Genomic DNA, 20,952 nt, shown 5'->3' with positions numbered 1-20,952 from the left:
GGCCCCAAGGAAAAAGAACAGCTAAGTAGATTGGTCAGATTTCTAAGCTCTAGCTTAGAAATAGATGGGGTTTAAGTCATGTAGCCATACACTATGTTCTCCCTTCTGTCACCTCCTGCCACAAAGCTTCTTGCTAAATTGAGTCTGAGCCTTTCCTGGGAGCATCTATCTCTTCCTGTCTTTGTATACATGCCACTGAGACAAGATCATCCTTGTGTCCAGGGAGAAGGTAGTAAACACGTAGCTTTTGGTTAAAGGAACAAGGACTTCTTCTGCAGTGGTGCAGTTCTCAGTCATCAAGGTCTGGCCCTGTTTTGCCCAGAGGGCTTGCATTGTAGCACCAGGTCTTGGCCACCACTATGCTTTCCCTCTGTCTGCTGTTTCTTAGGCTCCTCTGAACTTTCCCAGGGGCTGATGGGTACAGGTGCCTGGCAAAGCTGGATTTAACATACCCCTCTCCTTCTTTCTGGTGGCCTGGAAAAATCACAGTCCTACTCTTATCGCCAAAGGACAGAAATGTTGCCAGATTTCCTCTCTCCAAAAAGATTAAGCTATTCTAATCTGAAACCAGAGAAATTGGAATATGATTGGGTTTTAGATATGATAATATGCTGTGCTAATGTTTATCTAGGCAGAGATAATAAGCCAGGATGTGATGCTGTGGGAAGAAATCCATGAGGGGTCAAAAAAAAAGAAAAAAAAGAAAGAAAAGAAAAAGGATTTGAGACACAGAGGAAGGCTGTTGGTGCTTACTGGAATGGTTGTAGACCAATGGGAAGGAAAGCCTGGTTTAGGGGGATTTCAGGGTAGAGTCCAGGCCAGCTGTCGAGTCATGATTATTTGTAAGTCAAACAGTTAAATGGAAAATTGGTTTTGCCTTAGAAGAGAGAATGTTCTTTTCTGGTAACCAAAGGACCTGGGTCCTAAAGCGGAGGGTAGAAGAAAGAAGGAATAAAGAGGGAACACTGTAAAGGAGATCTGTTTACATATCTGAATCTTTCATAAAGCAAAATCTCCTCCCACTACAAGTAAAATACTGTAGGTGCTTTAATCTGTGGGGTGTAAGGCTGAGAGGGTGCATTGTTCAGAGTAGGGGTGCAGGTCCCCAGGATGAACGGTAGTGATCCAGGGAACCCGGTGTTTGGGAAGGAACAGCCTATATCCCTGGTGAGACCAGAAAGTAACTCAAATTGCATCCACTAAGCAGTAGAAAGAATCTTAAATGGTTTATGGGTTCAAATCTTGACTATGTCAATATTTAAAAAGGGTCTTAGAAGAATTTCATTCCCCTCTCTGGGCATTAGTTTCTTCTCTGCAAATGAGGAGCTGGTTCCATGATTTATAAGCTCTCTTTAGCTCTTTCTGTGCTCTTATAATTTGTTTGGGAACTGTTCTCAGCTGTGCTTTGTCCGGGATCCTGTGTCTTCACTAAGCTTACCACAGGCTCTTTATTTCTGCGTCAACCTGGCAGCAGCCCTGTTCCCTTCTGAACACTCAGCAACAGCCCCCACTTCCCAACCATGATCACATGATTCTGACTCTCTTGAACTCCATTTCCTAGGTTGTTTGCTGGATCTGGCTGATGTTAAGTACTTCTATAATATTTAGAAGCCAAAGGGAAAGAAAGGCCCTGAGTCACTGAGGTAGCTGTGAGTAGGATGTGGGCCTTAGCAGGTGGCAGAAGTAGGGCTCTATCAGTGGTTTCTTGACCTTGTCTTAAGAATCACCTTCTTTGGTATTACAGGCAGCTGAGATCATGAGTAGTGACTTCCCTCTGAAACTTGAACTTCAGGATTTTCTGAAAGCCAGCACCAGCCCCCGTGAGGTTTGAACCCCCAGGCCTTAAAACAGTTTTGTGAACATCTCATTCTCCATATTAAATCTTTTCCTGCTTAAGTAGCATCTGATTTCCTGTTTCTTATGGTTCTCCACAGAAACACAGAAACAGAACCAATAAGATGTGTATATGTATAGAAAGAAAGATTTTATTATAAGGAATTGGCTCATGTGATCATGGAAGCTGGTGAATCCAAAATCTCTACAGTGTGGGTTGGCAGGCAGCAGACCAACAGAGCCAGTGGTGCATTTCCAGTCTGAAGGTCAGAAGCCTGAAGACCCAGATTGGGAGATGGTGTAGTTGAACTTCAAAGGCAGTCTGTTGGAAAATTGACTTTTGCTTGGGGAGATTGGTTTCTTAGTTTCATTCAGGCTTTTGACTGGCTTGATGAGGCCCACTCGCTTTACAGAGAGCAATCTGCTTGCTCAAAGTTTACCAATTAAAATTTTTAATCTTATCCAATTTAACACATAAAACTAGTCATCACATTGATCCCATCCTGTCTGATAAGGCTGTAGGATCCAAGAAACAGAATCTCAAATATGAAATGTGGTATTGCTTATCTGATTTAGTTAGTCCTGAAATGAGAAATGACTGGGGACAATTGGAATGCTGGTAGTCTATGGCTGTGATGCCAACAACTTAGTTTTCTTTTCTGTTTTTTTTTTTTCCATTATAATTCTTTTTTTTTTTAATTTTTTAACTTTTATAAACATATATTTTTATCCCCAGGGGTACGGGTCTGTGAATCACCAGGTTTACACACTTCACAGCACTCACCAAAGCACATACCCTCCCCAATGTCCATAATCCAACCCCCTTCTCCCAAACCCCCTCCCCTCAGCAACCCTCAGTTTGTTTTGTGAGATTAAGAGTCACTTATGGTTTGTCTCCCTCCCAATCCCATCTTGTTTCATTTATTCTTCTCCTACCCACTTAAGCCCCCATGTTGCATCACCACTTCCTCATATCAGGGAGATCATATGATAGTTGTCTTTCTCTGCTTGACTTATTTCGCTAAGCATGATACGCTCTAGTTCCATCCATGTTGTTGCAAATGGCAAGATTTCATTTCTTTTGATGGCTGCATAGTATTCCATTGTGTATATATACCACATCTTCTGGATCCATTCATCTGTTGATGGACATCTAGGTTCTTTCCATAGTTTGGCTATTGTGGACATTGCTGCTATAAACATTCGGGTGCATGTGCCCCTTTGGATCACTACATTTGTATCTTTAGGGTAAATACCCAATAGTGCAATTGCTGGGTCATAGGGCAGTTCTATTTTCAACATTTTGAGGAACCTCCATGCTGTTTTCCAGAGTGGCTGCACCAGCTTGCATTCCCACCAACAGTGTAGGAGGGTTCCCCTTTCTCCGCATCCTTGCCAGCATCTGTCATTTCCTGACTTGTTGATTTTAGCCATTCTGACTGGTGTGAGGTGATATCTCATTGTGGTTTTGATTTGTATTTCCCTGATGCCGAGTGATATGGAGCAGATGGACATCACAGATATATTCAGAATATTTCATCCCAAAGCAACAGAATACACATTCTTCTCTAGTGCACATGGAACATTCTCCAGAATAGATCACATCCTTGGTCCTAAATCAGGACTCAACCGGTATCAAAAGATTGGGATCATTCCCTGCATATTTTCAGACCACAATGCTCTAAAGCTAGAACTCAACCACAAAAGGAAGTTTGGAAAGAACCCAAATACATGGAGACTAAACAGTATCCTGATAAAGAATGAATGGGTCAACTGGGAAATTAAAGAAGAATTAAAAAAAATCATGGAAACAAATGATAATGAAAATACAACGGTTCAAAATCTGTGGGACACAACAAAGGCAGTCCTGAGAGGAAAATACATAGCGGTACAAGCCTTTCTCAAGAAACAAGAAAGGTCTCAGGTACACAACCTAACCCTACACCTAAAGGAGCTGGAGAAAGAACAAGAAAGAAACCCTAAGCCCAGCAGGAGAAGAGAAATCATAAAGATCAGAGCAGAAATCAATGAAATAGAAACCAAAAAAACAATAGAACAAATCAACGAAACTAGGAGCTGGTTCTTTGAAAGAATTAATAAAATTGATAAACCCCTGGCCCGACTTATCAAAAAGAAAAAGAAAGGACCCAAATAAATAAAATCATGAATGAAAGAGGAGAGATCACAACTAACACCAAAGAAATACAAACTATTATAAGAACATACTATGAGCAACTCTACGGCAATAAATTTGACAATCTGGAAGAAATGGATGCATTCCTAGAAACATATAAACTACCACAACTGAACCAGGAAGAAATAGAAAGCCTGAACAGACCCATAACCAGTAAGGAGATTGAAACAGTCATTAAAAATCTCCAAACAGTGGTGATAATGGACATCCCTGCCGTGTTCCTGACCTTAGTGGAAAAGCTTTCAGTTTTTCTCCATTGAGAATGATATTTGCGGTGGGTTTTTCATAGATGGCTTTGATGATATTGAGGTATGTGCCCTCTATCCCTACACTTTGAAGAGTTTTGATCAGGAAGGGATGCTGTACTTTGTCAAATGCTTTTTCAGCATCTATTGAAAGTATCATATGGTTCTTGTTCTTTCTTTTATTGATGTGTTGTATCACATTGACTGATTTGCGGATGTTGAACCAACCTTGCAGCCCTGGAATAAATCCCACTTGGTCGTGGTGAATAATCTTTTTAATGTACTGTTGAATCCTATTAGCTAGTATTTTGTTGAGTATTTTCGCATCTGTGTTCATCAAGGATATCGGTCTATAGCTCTCTTTTTTGGTGGGATCCTTGTCTGGTTTTGGGATCAAGGTGATGCTGGCCTCATAAAATGAGTTTGGAAGTTTTCCTTCCATTTCTATTTTTTGGAACAGTTTCAGGAGAATAGGAATTAGTTCTTCTTTAAATGTTTGGTAGAATTCCCCCGGGAAGCCATCTGGCCCTGGGCTTTTGTTTGTTTGGAGATTTTTAATGACTGTTTCAATCTCCTTACTGGTTATGGGTCTGTTCAGGCTTTCTATTTCTTCCTGGTTCAGTTGTGGTAGTTTATATGTTTCTAGGAATGCATCCATTTCTTCCAGATTGTCAAATTTATTGCCGTAGAGTTGCTCATAGTATGTTCTTATAATAGTTTGTATTTCTTTGGTGTTAGTTGTGATCTCTCCTCTTTCATTCATGATTTTATTTATTTGGGTCCTTTCTCTTTTCTTTTTGATAAGTCGGGCCAGGGGTTTATCAATTTTATTAATTCTTTCAAAGAACCAGCTCCTAGTTTCGTTGATTTGTTCTATTGTTTTTTTGGTTTCTATTTCATTGATTTCTGCTCTGATCTTTATGATTTCTCTTCTCCTGCTGGGCTTAGGGTTTCTTTCTTGTTCTTTCTCCAGCTCCTTTAGGTGCCATTATCACCACTGCTATTCAACATAGTACTAGAGGTCCTAGCCTCAGCAATCAGACAACAAAAGGAAATTAAAGGCATCCAAATCGGCAAAGAAGAAGTCAAATTATCACTCTTCGCAGATGATATGATACTATATGTGGAAAACCCAAAAGACTCCACTCCAAAACTCCTAGAACTTATACAGGAATTCAGTAACGTGTCAGGATATAAAATCAATGCACAGAAATCAGTTGCATTTCTCTATACCAACTGCAAGACAGAAGAAAGAGATATTAAGGAGTCAATCCCATTTACAATTGCATCCAAAACCATAAGATACCTAGGAATAAACCTAACCAAAGAGACACAGAATCTATACTCAGAAAACTATAAAGTACTCATGAAAGAAATTGAGGAAGACACAAAGAAATGGAAAAATGTTCCATGCTCCTGGATTGGAAGAATAAATATTGTGAAAATGTCTATGCTACCTAAAGCAATCTACACATTTAATGCAATTCCTATCAAAGTACCATCCATCTTTTTCAAAGAAATGGAACAAATAATGCTAAAATTTATATGGAACCAGAAAAGACCTCGAATAGCCAAAGGGATATTGAAAAAGAAAGCCAACGTTGGTGGCATCACAATTCCGGACTTCAAGCTCTATTACAAAGCTGTCATCATCAAGACAGCATGGTACTGGCACAAAAACAGACACATAGATCAATGGAACAGAATAGAGAGCCCAGAAATAGACCCTCAAATCTATGGTCAACTCATCTTCGACAAAGCAGGAAAGAATGTCCAATGGAAAAAAGACAGCCTCTTCAATAAATGGTGCTGGGAAAATTGGACAGCCACATGCAGAAAAATGAAATTGGACCATTTCCTTACACCACACACAAAAATAGACTCAAAATGGATGAAGGACCTCAATGTGCGAAAGGAATCCATCAAAATCCTTGAGGAGAACACAGGCAGCAACCTCTTCGACCTCAGCCGCAGCAACATCTTCCTAGGAACAACGCAAAAGGCAAGGGAAGCAAGGGAAAAAATGAACTATTGGGATTTCATCAAGATCAAAAGCTTTTGCACAGCAAAGGAAACAGTTAACAAAATCAAAAGACAACTGACAGAATGGGAGAAGATATTTGCAAACGACATATCAGATAAAGGACTAGTGTCCAGAATCTATAAAGAACTTAGCAAACTCAACACCCAAAGAACAAATAATCCAATCAAGAAATGGGCAGAGGACATGAACAGACATTTCTGCAAAGAAGACATCCAGATGGCCAACAGACACATGAAAAAGTGCTCCATATCACTCGGCATCAGGGAAATACAAATCAAAACCACAATGAGATATCACCTCACACCAGTCAGAATGGCTAAAATCAACAAGTCAGGAAATGACAGATGCTGGCGAGGATGTGGAGAAAGGGGAACCCTCCTACACTGTTGGTGGGAATGCAAGCTGGTGCAGCCACTCTGGAAAACAGCATGGAGGTTCCTCAGAATGTTGAAAATAGAACTGCCCTATGACCCAGCAATTGCACTATTGGGTATTTACCCTAAAGATACAAATGTAGTGATCCAAAGGGGCACATGCACCCGAATGTTTATAGCAGCAATGTCCACAATAGCCAAACTATGGAAAGAACCTAGATGTCCATCAACAGATGAATGGATCCAGAAGATGTGGTATATATACACAATGGAATACTATGCAGCCATCAAAAGAAATGAAATCTTGCCATTTGCGACAACATGGATGGAACTAGAGCGTATCATGCTTAGCGAAATAAGTCAAGCAGAGAAAGACAACTATCATATGATCTCCCTGATATGAGGAAGTGGTGATGCAACATGGAGGCTTAAGTGGGTAGGAGAAGAATAAATGAAACAAGATGGGATTGGGAGGGAGACAAACCATAAGTGACTCTTAATCTCACAAAACAAACTGAGGGTTGCTGGGGGGAGGGGGTTTGGGAGAAGGGGGTGGGATTATGGACATTGGGGAGGGTATGTGCTTTGGTGAGTGCTGTGAAGTGTGTAAACCTGGTGATTCACAGACCTGTACCCCTGGGGATAAAAATATATGTTTATAAAAAATAAAAAGTTAAAAAAAAAAAAAAATCTCCAAACAAACAAAAGCCCAGGGCCAGACAGCTTCCCGGGGGAATTCTACCAAACATTTAAAGAGAACTAATTCCTATTCTCCTGAAACTGTTCCAAAAAATAGCAATGGAAGGAAAACTTCCAAACTCATTTTATGAGGCCAGCATCACCTTGATCCCAAAACCAGACAAGGATCCCACCAAAAAAGAGAGCTATAGACCGATATCCTTGATGAACACAGATGCGAAAATACTCAACAAAATACTAGCCAATAGGATTCAACAGTACATTAAAAAGATTATTCACCACGACCAAGTGGGATTTATTCCAGGGCTGCAAGGTTGGTTCAACATCCGCAAATCAGTCAATGTGATACAACACATCAATAAAAGAAAGAACAACTTAGTTTTCATTTATACTTTAGGGTTATTAAATGTGCCATTGGATATAATGGTTCAGGTGACAAAATGTCTATTGTAAAACAAAATAGTGAAGGAACTAATTAGTTGTAGGACTCTGGGGGGACGGATGGCTCTTGTAGGGGAGCTTAATGAAGTTTGGGAATAATTAAAAAATAAAAGAATAATTGAAAATAAATATTGAAAATAAAGAAAAATAAAAAAATAAAGAATAATTGGCACACTTGGCTGGATTCTTTGGATATTTGGACCTTGAACCCCAAATCATCCTGAACTCCCTTGTTAGAGGAAGAAGTTCCTTCTTCCATCTGTCTGGTGATCTATCTCCTCATTCTTAAAGACCCAGGAATAAAATGACCTAAGTTAGGAGAAGCTTACCCCCCACTCTCATTGCCTATAGACCCAAACTAATACTGGAACTCTGCAGCATCCAGAAATAAGACACAATATAAACTTGGAAGAAATTGCATTTTTACCAAAAGAAGATGTTACCATTAGATTCTTTAAAGTTTATCTCAAGGAATAAATACTATAGAATTGGATTAGGCTGAATTTATCAATATAGATTTGAAATTTTATCTTAACCAACTGAAATTGACTTTAACAATTGCTTATTTGGTGGGCATAAATGTGGACTCAGTGGTGGTTTGTGGTAAGTGAAGTTAAGATGCTAGACTTTCCTGGGTGAAAAGTAGAAGAATTTAATCTAAACACTTAGCAAGACAGAAAATTTAGATTAGGTTTATCATACATGACTTCTTTACTCCTTCACCAAGAGGGCCTAGATAACATTCTCTTAAATGAGCCATGAGGAAAAGCATCAGTGAGGGGAATATCAGTATTTTTGAAAAACTCGTTAAAGGTTGTCTTTCAGAGGCTGAGAATGGTGCTGGGAAATGCCATGACTGGAATGAGCTCTCATAAATAAATAGGGATTTGGGATCCTAAAATACAAAAGGCAAATGATAATGCTTCAACACCAAAAACAAGGGGTGAGTGGTTATGGTTATGAATAGCAGAGCCAGAGCAATAATAATCATAATGATTTTTACACACACATATATGGAGGAATAGGTAGGTAGTCGATCTTTGTATCTTTGGGACTAAAACAGATGAGAAAGTCTACTAGAGTCTTACTTGATCTGGATAACTGAAAAACTGTACCTTTAGTGAATAGAGAGTCTTCTTTCACAAAAATGGTGATTAAGTTCCTTTCACACAATTTCTAGGCTGGAGCTAGTTACAGACTTAATGATACTTGAAGGAAGAGAAAAGACTCCCTTTGAGGAAGAACCCTATAGGACTGTCACAAGTATATATACATTGTTCATCCTCTTGGCTTTCCCCCCAAGACTTGTGCAGCCAATTTCTTAGACTTCTGTGCCCTTGGAAAGTGAAAAAGCCATATATATTTTTTGGAACTCCCAGTCTTTAGTTCTGCCCTGATACTATCTGTGGGGAATCCTGTATACCACTGTGATCCAGCCATTAGAGTAAGGATTTATAATGTCAGATGATACACAGATTTGGGGGTTTTAGTCACTCTCATGGTGAGCACAGTACACCCACAACACCACTCTGTGGTTAATTTCTCCAGTTCCTGAATGCATAGTTGGAAAGGCCATACTTAGCCGCTGGAAAAATCCCTGCTTTGGCTACCTGAATTGTAGAGTTAGGGCAATTATTGTAGAAGGGCCAGATACATCCATGGGACTGTCTCCTCCATACAAATAGTAAACCAAAAGTTGTATTCCCTTGGAAAATTGGAAAGTTAGTGCTACCATGAAAACATTGCAAGATTTGAAAGTGTGATTCTTATGTCTTCACCACTTAACATGTATATTTATTCTACACAGAACACACTAGATTTTGAAGAACAATGGCTTCTGTTATACCTAATAGCAATAACCCAAGTTTCAGCTACTTTTTTTAGATATGGTCTCTTTCCAAGAGCAGATGTCTGCATGTTATACTGTACCATGTATGGCTTTGGCCCTCTTGTCCTTTTTGGTATTCATATCCACCTTGTCTTTCATCTCTTGTATGCAGTTGTTGATCCATCCATGGCTTTTCTTTAGCAAAAGTCCATGAAAGGTTGTTTCTTTCACCTACCAGGCACAGGAGTATGCCTTTTTTCATTGACCTCATGTCTATGCCAATTCTTGAACCCTGTGTTATTTGGAGTCTGCAAGAACCTTGATCATCTCAGTAACCCATAGGTCATCTTAGTAGTCGTCAACATCAGTGATACCTTTTCAGTTGCCTTGGTGAGTAGAAAATATATGAAGTGTCCTAACTAGCACATGTATACAAGTGGGTGGGTATACCTTCCCTGAAAAGTCAGGGCTCATCACTTCAGAGCAGTTATAGGAATCGAGTGGTTTGGGATGTTGAGCTGTCATCTATGTAGTGTTAGACAAATGGCTGCATTTTGGATCCCTACTCACTGAAAAATGCAGTAATGGCTGACCTCTCTGAATGCCACATTTCAGTGTGATGCTTTGACTCATTTACCAAATAAGCCATAAGACTGCCAGTTTTGAGTGGAGCCCAGTAAAAGAAGGCTTTGCAGTGTGCACGTGCAGGCTATAGTGTTAAAGTGCTCTGCTTTATCAGATCCTGTGCCTGGTAAGATTGTTTTTTAAAATCCCAGGAAAATTCTGATTAGACAGTCTCAGTGCAGACCTCTGGACTTGGGAGGTAAAGTCATACCCTGTTGAAAACAATTATATTATTTGCTACATTCTTTGCCTGGTAGAGACTGAATCTGTGATCATTGGACAATATGTGACCATGAAGCCTGAATTACACACCACCTACTGAATGTTGTCTAATTAACCAAGCCATTAAGTTTGGCATGTGCAATAGCATTCCATAATTAAATAGAAATGGTATATATGAGATTGGATTTAAATAGGTGCCAGAGGTAGGAGTAGGTCACTTGAGCAAGTGGTTTGAACTCTAATGGGATCTACTTTTTCCATATTCCTGCCTCCCCATTACCTCATACCTTATGGACTCATGGGAAGCTGCTTATGATCAATTTGGCTAAAGAAAGAAAAAACTGGGTTTTCTGATTTTAATGGATCGCTTCTGTGTTGCAAGAGTGACCCTAGAGGATAGAGGGGAAGGGAAACTGACCTATGGGAAGAACTTCGATACGATAGATAGCTAGAGGGTATAGATCTACACTGGTAGTGGCAAAATTTTTGGCAGGTAAGGTCAAGATTACAGACTTGGGGATAGGGACCTCTGAGGAAGAGGCATGTGTATGGGCCTTTGGGAATGGGCATAGGGCTAAGGATAATTGTTACCTATGTCACTGTTCACCAAACAGCAACTGCTATAGGGGAAATTCTCAATAATCACAGGAACTAGATGACCTGTTCTGTGATGGCTATCAGCTTCTTTCCCTAGCTACTTTACGACATACCAGCAAAGTGGCCATGTTAACAGGGATGGATGTTATTTATTAACTCAACAACATTGATTTTTCCTCACCAAAGCTGATCTGGCTGCTACTGCTGAGTGTCCAACATATCAACATGTCAATGGCAAAGAGCAAAGCTGAGTTCCCAATATGACAACATTCTCCAGGAAGACCAGCCAGCCACCTGGTGGCAAGTTGATTACATTGGACTCCTTCCATCACTGAGGGGGCAGCAATTTTTTTTCCTCCCTGGAATAGATGCATAATATGGATACTGGTCTGCTGTCCGTTGCTGCCAGCACCACCATCTGTAGACATATTGAATGTATTATTCACTGTCTTGGTATCACACACAATATTTTTATTCTGACCAAGGAATTTTATTTTGTGGCCAAAATAATAAAAAAATAAGAAAGTGAGGGAAAGAGTCACAGTCATGGGGTTCACTAGTCTTTTTTTGTCCCTCATTCACTCTGAAGCAGGAGCAGTAAATATTCAAAACTAGCAACTCACATATTATACCATTTAACACACTGCCAGAATATAGGTCTAGAAAACCAAATTTTGCTTCCCAGCTCCAGAACTTCGGGCTCTCCTGGTTTAGTAGTCTTAGTTCCCAAATAAAGAATCATTTCACTAGAGGATACAACATTTGTTCTTTCTGAGAGTTGAGATAATACGTGACCATTTTGGAACTCTTTGTACCACTGAACCAAGAGAAAAAGAAGGGAGTTACTGTGTCACTGGGGATTGATTATGGTTCTGAGGGAGAAATGGGTACATAGGGAGGTAAAGCAGAGTATGTCTGGAGCCTAGGGGATTTACTTGTCTATATTCTACAGTCATAGGTCAAGCTAATGGAAATCTACAACAGCCTAATACTGGTACCTTTAGGAGTGAAATTTGGTTCATCCCAGGAGATAAATAAGTATGACATGCTTAGATGCTGACTGATTATGAAGGGAACATGGAATGCGTGGTAGAAGAAGAAGGTTTAATATGACCTTGTGACTGGTTGTGAAAATGAGAACTGAGGTAGCTATGCATTTTTTTAAAATTTTGTTTTGAATCTGATACCAGTTTATTCTTTGTAACTTCTGTCTTTTCCATACAGTTTTGTATAAGTTGTGTTAGTTGGGATGAATTTGCTAATTTAATCTTTACTGTCTACTAAAGAAGTACTGTGATTAAAGCAGAAGAGGAATTAACACTGCCCAGAGATGGATAGAGTCCCTTTTTCAGGAGAGGATGAGTGTATGCGCACTTGAATGAGAGGTAGATGCTTCATTTTAGGTCAACACATGAAGTTGTTGCTAATGTTGGTTGGAAAATAAGATCAAATATGGAATCAAAATATGGATCAAAAGGATTTTATGGATCTGAGTTGAGAAAAGGGGTTGGTTGTCCTGGATCATTTGTTACCAAGTCAGCATCAACTTTCCGCTTAGACAATCATAGAGGAGATTGAGAACTGCATTTACCAGCCTCCCTTACTGGCATAATTCCAGGTTATATTCTGCCAGTGAGAAGCACTTCTATGGAATTGAGAAGAGGAAGAGGAGAAGCCAGTATATTTGGCAGCAGTTGTAGGCAGGCACATAATCACAACGGTTACAGGGTTTAGCCAATGCTCTGGGCAGCCTCCTGGGAATCTTACCCATTGTCCTGCAGGCAGCTGTGGTCACTGGCAACAGTTTCCTGATGATTCACACATTCCTGGTTTTCTAAAATATGGCAGTGGCCCCCTTGACCTGTACTTTCTCAGCCCTAACAAAAATTGTGGATGCCTGTAATTCATTTACAAAACCCCCTCTTATTTTTAATATCTTGAGGCAAGGCTATCTCCCAAGAGTTATTACTAAATAAAACCATTCTGACATGTCTAAAATTAACCTCTTCAAGATGTCTAAAATTAGAAACAGTTTTCCTCATTGGAGCAGTTTTTGAGGGTGGTGGTCCCCTGGGAGGTCTTGGTCTAGTGCTAGGGATTCTGAATCCTTAAGTGCACCAACCATTATATTTAGAATAAATTAAAAATAAGGTGGTTGTGCATTTGTGTTCTTTCTTTCTTAACATGCCCCTCCAACATACATCAACACATAGAACTTTCAATTTTGTATATTCGTAGCAACAAAAAATTATTTTAGAGCATTATTGATATTATTATAATTCTTGTTGATTTTTTTTCTGTTAGTGAGTATAAAAATTGTGCTTATTCTGAAGTGCAGATCTTTTAAGTCTTTTGACTTCAAAAACATTTTCCCAGACTAAAATGATTAAGACTTACTTCCCTCAAGTATTGAATATTCATGTGGTTTCCCTCCTATCCTTGAGCTTGGGTAAAGGAAAAGCCTAACACTTAGAGACAGAAAGCATGAGGTTGTCTTACATTTCTTGCTTCTTGTTCAATATGAAATCTTGAATAAGTCACTTTTTTTCTTTGAAGCTCAGTGACCTCTAATACATAGAAGGAATGAAATAGTTGTTAGATGTAGTAACATGAAATAAAATACCGAAAAATCACGTGATGCCACATGTTTTCCATGGCCAGCTAGTCCTGGAGAAGTTCTAAACTGTTCAGACACACATGATGAGCCTGTATTGGATTCTTCTCTCACTAACCCAAGCTTACTTCAGCTCAGCATTGTAGATCAAAAAAAAAAAAAAAATCAATGTGGTGTAAGCAAAGATTGTTTACACCTTCTGGTGTGTTTATTTTGCAGTAAGTTTTTTTTCCTTACTGCTTGTTCTTTCCTTTTTGTATTAAAGTTATTTTGCTTTATATTCCAAGCTAGCACAAGGAAACGTATCAGAATAGTATAGAGAACATATTAAGGCTCCAAGGGCAGAGAAGTAGTTAGACTTTAATTAGAGCCTCGAACTAGGAATGGACTATTTGTCTCCTTTCAAAAGTTTCTTTGTTTTTCTCTTTTTCAGATCTGCTTCTCTGATCTACAAGGAAGAATATGATTCATTCACAGCTCCTCAGTTTACATGTAGCTTTTCTAGCAACTGACCTGGAAAAAAATAGATTTTCTATATGTTGGTTAACTGAACATAATAATAATAAAACAAACCCTTTTTCTTTGTCATACCCAAAATAGATTTTCTCAGTTATTACTTCCAAATTCTGAATTGAGAAAATCTGATTGAGGTTTCTTGGGTTAAATGCCCATCTCTTGTCCAAAAAAATATGTGGCCAAAATGACAGGCTCATGGTTTATTAAAAAAGGCTGCCGGAGACCCACTGCAGTGGGTGAACATCAGTAAGTGTGGCCAGTGTGTGCCAGAGCAGGACCCCAGAGGTTCTGTGTGAACACCCGAAAAATCACTCCTGGCTAGAGACCACAGAATTACCCCTGAAATACCAGGTCCTCTTAATTTATGTGATGAGCTCTGTATCACAGACTCACACATTTATTTATTTATTACACGTATTTACCCACAGCTAAGTGTCGTCACTGTGCTAGGCACTGGGCGGTTGTCCTGAGCTGGGTGTATATAAACAAACCCATCTCACAGGGTTTGTAGTTTCATTCTTGCTCATTGAATTCCAAGGCTCCCAGTAATCCCAAGGTGGAGGCATTTTAATTCCCTTTTTATAGGTAAAGATGCAGAGATGCCAGATTTTCCAGCACAAAGTCAGGGCCCTTTCTGTTCCGCCATAGATGACAGGAATTAACCTGATATTTTGTGTACCAACTTTGGTGTACCGGTTATAAATCATGTTTTGGTTACTGCATTGTATTATAGATTGTCCCAGGCAATTCTTTTCAGAATTATTTTGGTTACTGACCATGTTTGAAACTAATTAAAGTATACTTTAAAAAAGTATCCCGTAATTGCGCTGGGCCTTCTCCCAAGTTATTTTAAGTTAGTGAGGTCACTATTAATTCTACCAACTATATTAATAAATGCATGAACATTTCTTGTACATCTATCACATCCAACAAGCTCTAAGCTAAAATCAGATTTTAATTTTTTATAGATGGGATAGGATTTTAGCTCCTAATTACTCATTTGCCATGTTCTCTTGTATTGGGAGAAAGAGAGTTTATATTCCGTGGTAGTGCTCAGTTGTCGAGAGAGGAGGAAAGAAACCACATCACAGAACGTGATGCCGCATGTAAGTGGAGTCCATATGTATTGTTTCAGACGCTAGTACATACTAATTCTTTGCACATTAGCTCCTTTAATCTTCACAAACCCCCGTGATGGGATTCTTACCTCAACTTAAGGAATGAGGAAACTATGGTTCAGAAAGGTCACGATCTTGATCTTGACGAACGAGTAACAGACCTTCACCAATATGTAACTCTGGCTCTCTCCACCATGTCATCCTGGCTGTAAGATGTACAGCTTCAGTATTACACATATGGGAGATGATATTCACAGCCCAGCCAAGAATTTGTGAAAAGCTTCCCTCTTGTCAAGAACTGCCCAAATTCTGTATCAGATGATTTCTACTAGGGAAATGACCCTTTATTGGAGGATTTTCCAGAACTGGTTAGGTAGCAGAGTATTGGGACTCTCTTAGAACCTGACTTGAATTAGCTAAAGCAAAAACTGGAAAGTGCCAACAGCAGGAATGCTCAGGAACCGAGGCTGGGCTGAGTCCCCTGTCTGTTGCTACTCATGATTCTGTGCGGACATCAAGGGAAACAAGGGGAAGAAGGATCAGGCTTCCTTATGAAGGTGCTGACATTTCCTTCTCTGTGACTTTCCATCAAAGAAGAAAGGGGTTGAGTATGGGATGGGGCTTCTGTCTCCACCTCTGGCATTGAAAATATCTCAGAAGACCTTTGGTGGTCCCTTTGGGCCTTGAGTCTTCTTGGCTCGAGCACTAGAGTGGGGCTGGGGTGGAGAGAGGGGAGATGAGGTGAAGGCCACTGTCTCACACCTGCCTGCGGCGAGGGGTCAGGGCTTTACACACTGAGGGGAAATGGGTGCTGGGAAGGAGAAGTGAATGTTCACTCTGGGATCTGGGAAGAGAAGGCTGGGAAAGTCTTCCAGCTTACAAGGACCTATTTTTGGGTCAGGGAGAACAGGATCAGTGGGAAGTACGCGCGAGGCCCATCTCTGTGGTGTGATGTACACACGTCCTGTGCCGAATCCCCAGCCTGGTGAGCACCTTACCGATTTTCTGTAGAGTCAGAGATAAGAACTTTGGTGTTCACTTGAATTAGTGCTTCCCTGATTTTGGCTCTAGCCCTCCCTCCATTCTGTATTCTCTCTCCAAGGGCCTCCAAATGTTCTTAAATTATTTTTTTAAAAACTACAATTAAAACAAATCTGTTTATCTCCAAAGCTTGTTGGTTCATTATGGATTCAGAGAATAGTTTTCTGATTTATTTCCTCTGTTTGGGCTTCTTCTGCCCCGCTAGTGGAATTTGAATCTAATCTTTGTGATCAATTATAATTAATTAGGCAGTATTCTTCCTCCGTAATGGTGACTATAGAATGGTTATGGCGATCTGTGTGTTTCTCTCACTCTAAGCTGTAAGTAGAGATCTGTTTGCTAGATTGCTGTTAATTAATCGTTTAGTTTGTCAAAACAACACAATAGGCTTAAAAATACATATTGATGGTACTGCTGCTGACTGCCACTCGTGAATCTTTGCTGGCACCAAGAACGAACTTGATGAGAAGATAAGACTTCCTTACAAAGTTGCTGATGTTGGTGTGTAAATGTGTGTTATTTGCTGGGAACGTGTGTGGTTCTGAGACTCTGTATTTATTTTTAGGGCCTCCATGCACGTGAGTATAGCTGATAACTCAAGAGGACAAACGTACCATCTGTAATTTATTTCACATGGATGTAAACTGGCACGTTGCAATACGGCTGTGCTTCAGAGCCCCAGATGATGCTCATGGATAATACAGACTTCATTTTAATCAACTGTGTCAGTCCTCTTCCCAGTCAAACTTGTAAGAAACTAAGAGCTAAATGGGACCCCAGGACACTGTGTTTTATTTTTTCCAGCCGCATTCAGCTCTGGAAGCAGAGGGTTGAAGAAAGAGCCCAAGTGTTGGCCGAAGCCACTAGAGGTGAGGAAGAAGCTCTGGGCCTGGGCGTGTCTTGAGCTGGATATCGGATAACAGAGTAATAGCTTTTGGGGGGTTGTTGCTCAATCTCTATGAAAGAGGAACAATAGCTCCTCCTGAGTGTCAGGGCAAGGTCATGGGCCTAATATTCCCTGCAATGAGCTGCTGTTCTCTGAGAAGAAGAGAGGGGGTTTCCTGGGCTGTTTTCAAAGCAGTACACGTCTGGGATGAAAGAGAAGGGGTGCAGGGCTAAGCAGCTTTGGGTCCTACACCTGGTGATGGATATAACTCACATCATTTGACTGTGGGGGCCCACAGGGTGGAGGGTTACTGTGTAGTGGGGGAAAACTGGGCTCACTGGCCTATTGATTGAGTGCTTTGACCAATCAAGTTGTTAAATGTAGAAGGAATAGGTTTTACAGAGAATCTGAGGGGACACCTCAGTATATAGACAAAGCATGATGTTGGGAGAATTGGATATCCTCCCCACCCCATTCCAGGACACTCTCATGTTGTCCAGTGGTCCCACACCCCTGCAGGTTAAAGTTGCGTTGTGTTTTATTTATTTGTATTTTGTTTTATTTCATTTTCCTTTTTGCTGGGTATTTCAGTCTTAGCTGTATCTCTAATTGCATGTGATAAACAGTGTCTCTGGTTCCAGGGATTTTATTCACTACTGGGGGAGTATGGAGTCGTGGCCAAGAGCCTGGAGTCTCTGGCCAGATCACCTTGGCATAAATCAAATTGCCTTGGCTTTGAACATTGTTCACTGAATAAACTAGGACAGATTAGTTAATACTCTATACTTATTTTTTTCTGCTTAAAATACACTCTTTATAATAATACCCACTTCATAGTGTTGTTCCGAAGATCTAAAATAATTCACTCTGAGGATTCAGACAAGTTGTTGGTGTGAAGCCAGTACTAGATGCATCCGCTGGAGAGGCAAGACATCAGAGTGATGAAGAGGGTGGCCAGGCTCCATGGATTCATGAAATCACAGCCCTGCTGCCTACCTACTGTGTGGCCTTGGGTGTGTCACCTAACCGCTCTGTACCTCATTTGTGTCATCTGAAATGGTAGCTGCATCTCAGTGTTGTTGTGAGAATTAAGTGAATGAGTACATGTAAAACACTTAGAATGGTACCTCAAATACAGGAAATTTATATATGTTATCTGTTATGATGGTGATTAAGTAAATATGTAAAGACTTGTGATTCCAGGGACTGTGTAGGAGGGGGCATGACAGTGATGAAGAACACTGGTTCTGGAGGTGACTGCTTTCTGCCTCAATTTTGTCCTCTAGGGAATAAGACTAGAACTAAACTCACAGGAGACAATGCATGGAGGGTGACTAGCACCTCATTGCAAAAACCATGTTAGTAGCTACATTACTTCATTGCTCTTCCAATTGCCCTGGAGGCTGACACCTGCTGCTCCCACCCGTGAGGCAGTCCTTAAGTTCTCAAATGGCTCTGGAGCTTTCCATATCCCAGGAAATTCCCTGAATTCCCACATTTCAGAGCACATCTGTCTCTTCATTTCCCTCAGCAAGGATCTTCTTGGACCCACTTCTGGAGCCCTTTATGCTGTTCCTTGCATATGGCCTTTGGAACTGCATACGGCCTTTTGCAACTATAATTTGTTGGTTTTTTTTTTTTTTTTTTAATTGGAAAAGTATCTCAACTGGTCAGAAACAAATTTAGGGGTGCTAGAAGACATAGATTGTTAAACATTTAGATTTAAAATAACAAAAGCTACTGAACACTTACCACGTATCAAGTACTGTAGGTCTGTTTCAAAATAACCACCTTATTGAGATATAATTTACATATCATAAAAGTTACACTTTTAAGGTCTGTAATTCAGTGGATTTAATATATTCACAGAATTGTGTGACTGGCTCCATATCTCCTTTTAGAACATTTTTGTCACCACAAAACAAACCCTGTAGCCTTTTCCTTCTTCCTTCCCCAAGCCCTGGCAACCACTAATCTATTTTCTGTCTCTATGGATTTGGCTACTCTGAAGATCTGGTATAAATGGAATCATATAATATGTAGCCTTCTATAGATGGCTTTTTTTCATTTAGTATAATATTCTCAAGATTTATTCATATTATAGCATGAATCATTACTTCATTTACTCTGTTCATTTTTAGTGTGGAATCATATTCCATTGTATGGATAAGGCACATTTTGTTTATTCTTCAGTTCGTAGACATTTAAGTTCTTTCCACTTTTTGGCCGTTGGGTATAATACTGACATGAACATTCATGTATAGATTTTGTGCAGAAATGTTCTCCTTTCTCTTGGATATTTGCCTAGGAATGGAATTGCCTAGTCATATGGGAACTCCATACATGCAGTCTTTTGAGGAACCCCAGGATGTGCGCTTTTACCTACATCATCCGAGTTGATTCTGACAGTGCTGCTGTGAGGGGTGGCTGTTGATGGACTCAGTTTACACATGAGAAAGCTGAGACAGAGACCATTTAAGTAACTTGCCCACATTTACAGAGCAAGCGAGTGGTAGAGCGGGAGTCCAGTGTTTAAAGCATTGCTATGTGCCACTTGTGTCTCCAGAGAAGTTAAGGAGTCTGAGAAATGTGGTCAATATATCTGCTCAAAGGAAAATTTCAGGACAGAGGTTTTCAAAGACAGGGCATTGGTAGTGGCCAGAGGTAAAAGAAATAACCGTGTCCCAGGTAAACTTGGATTTTGAGGGGAATTAAATTTGAAGGAAGGGAATTGTGGAAATTACCCTGTGGTGATATCCCTGGGATTAGCCTATTATTTGGAAAATGACCTGCAAAAGATAAATGGCTCAATGCCGACTTTGAGTTGGGAAATTTAGCGTAGAAACTGGGTACCAATGTGTTGACAGTTAAAGTATGTTGGGAATATCATCTCCCAGTTTGTGTCTGTCTTTTAGTTTTCTTCATAGAGTCTGATGGAAAAAAATACTTTATTTTTGGTTCACAGTAAATCTGAGAGGCAAGTACAGAGAGTTCCTGTGTCCATCCTTCCCCCATAGCTTCCTTCCCCTACTTTCTATACCCTTCACCAGAAAAGTGCATTTACTACAACTCATGAACCTATATTGACACATAATTATCACCCAAAGCCCATGCTCTACATTCGGGCTCACTCTTCAGGCTCTCTGGGTTTAGACAAATTTATTATGACACGTATCCGCCACTTGTATCATGCAGAATATTTCCATTGCCCTAAAATCCTTTGTGTTCTCCCTCTTAAAGATTTAAATTTTGGTGTAGTCAAATCTGTGTTCTCTTTCCTCTGGGCACAGACTCTGGAACCACATTGCCTGGATTCAAATGGTAGCACTTCCACATGCTAGTTGTGTGACTTTGGGCAAATTGCTTAATGTCCTAGTGCTTCAGTTTCCTCATCTATGAAATGGGGCTAATGACAGCGTCTACCTCAGTGGGGGATTGGGAGGTTTAGATGAGGGAATCCAAGTGAAGTGCTGACCAGTGGATTCTGGCATATGGGAAGTGCTCTGTGAGGGCAGGATTTTATGGTTGTATGCTTTGTGGTTTGTACTTCTGTGGTCTTCAGAAACCCTTCTTTACCCTAAGTCATAAAATTACTCTTTCTTTGATGGTTCCTTATCTGCTGTTTAGTTTGTCCTTACTTAGTGAGTGCAATTTTCAAGTCTTACTCTTTTCTTGC

Source organism: Mustela nivalis (assembly GCF_964662115.1).
Source record: "Mustela nivalis genome assembly, chromosome: 1".
NCBI lineage: Eukaryota > Metazoa > Chordata > Mammalia > Carnivora > Mustelidae > Mustela > Mustela nivalis.
The sequence above is the reverse complement of the archived record's forward strand: the minus strand, read 5'-3'. Positions refer to the sequence as shown.